The sequence below is a fragment of the Microtus pennsylvanicus genome, chromosome 18 (genome assembly GCF_037038515.1).
Source record: "Microtus pennsylvanicus isolate mMicPen1 chromosome 18, mMicPen1.hap1, whole genome shotgun sequence".
Taxonomy (NCBI): domain Eukaryota; kingdom Metazoa; phylum Chordata; class Mammalia; order Rodentia; family Cricetidae; genus Microtus; species Microtus pennsylvanicus.
Window position 1 is genome coordinate 25,951,707 of NC_134596.1, and position 1,549 is coordinate 25,953,255.

A 1,549-nucleotide genomic window follows, 5' to 3' on the forward strand; every position below is an offset into this window, starting at 1 on the left:
AGTCTCTCTTGGGGTGCTCTTTGTTGTCTAAGTTCTCTGGGATTGTGAATTATAGGCTGTTTTTCCCCTTTATGTCTAAAAACTACTTATGAGTAAGTACATATGATATTTGTCTTTCTGGGTCTGGGTTACCTCACTCAAAATGATGTTTTTTAGATTCATCCATTTGCTTGCAAATTTCAGAATCTCATTATTTTTTTCTGCTGTGTAGTACTTCACTGTGTAAATGTACCACATTTTCCTTATCCATTCTTTGATCAAGGGTGATTGAAAGTTTTGTTGGGTATAGTAGTCTTTGCTAGCATCTGTGGTCTCTTAATGTCTGTATCTTTCTTTAGGTTGTGAAAGTTTTCTTCTATGATTTTGTTGAATATATTTTCTATGCTTTTGAGTTGGACTTCTCCTTTTTCTATCCCTATTATTTTTACATTTGGCATTTTCATGGTGTCTTTTATTTCCTGGATATTTGTGTTAAGTTTTTGTTAGATTTAATGTCTTTGGCCAATGAGTCTATTTTCTCTATTGTATCTCCAGCACTTGAGATTCTCTCTTCATCTTCTGTATTCTGTTTTTTGCTTGCATTTATGGTTCCTGGCCATTTATTTTATCACAATTTCTGCTTCTATAATTCCCCCAGTTTTTGTTTTCTTTATTGTTTCTATTTTGGTTTTTAAGTTTTGAATCATTTCTTCCATCTGTTTAATTGCTTTTTCTTATTTTTTTTAAAAGTGATTTGCTGATTTCTTCCAGTTTTTTGTTTGTCTTTTCCTTCATTTCTTTGAGGGACTTTTTCATTTCCTCTTTAAGGGGCTCAGATATTCTTCTAAAATTATTTTTAGGTCATTTTCTTTTGTTTCACCTATATTTGGGTGTTCAAGTCTTGCTGTTGGAGGGCCATTAGTTTTTGTTGGTGTCATGTTGCTCTTTGTGGTGTTGAGTGTGTTCTTACCTTGTCTACCCCTCTTTTCCCCTGATTGGTGTAGTTGGGGCTGTGTCTCTGGTGATCAATCTTCCAATTGACTATGGATCCAAGGCTTAGATGGTGACACCTCGTGGTGCAGTCGGAGCCATGGTTCAAGTTACCCTGGATGTCACTTGATGTTCCTAGAGGTCATACAGTCTCCTGGAAGTTGCTCTGCAATCTTGGGGGTCATTCAGCCCTATTTCCATAGAGGTTGCTGGCTTGGGGCTGTTTTGTTGGAAGTTGCTATCTTGGGCCTGTGCTAGCAGAGGACACTGGCTCAGGCCTGCTCCCTTGGAGGTCAACAATTCACTCCCAGTTCCACAGAGGTCTCTGACTGGGGCCTGCTCCCTCAGCAGTGGCTCCCTTGTACCTGCTTCTGTGAAATTAATTGCCTCAGTGCTTGCTTCTGCTGAGTTTGCTGGCTTAGGCCTGTTTCCACAGATGTCCCTGATTTGGGCCTGCTCCCATGGAGGTCCCTTGATTGAGTCCAGTCCCACAGAGGTCTGTAGTGGACCTGCTCCCTTGGAGGTCCCTGACTGCTGCAGAGGTCTCTGGCTCAGGCCTGTTCTGACTGAGGTCACTGGC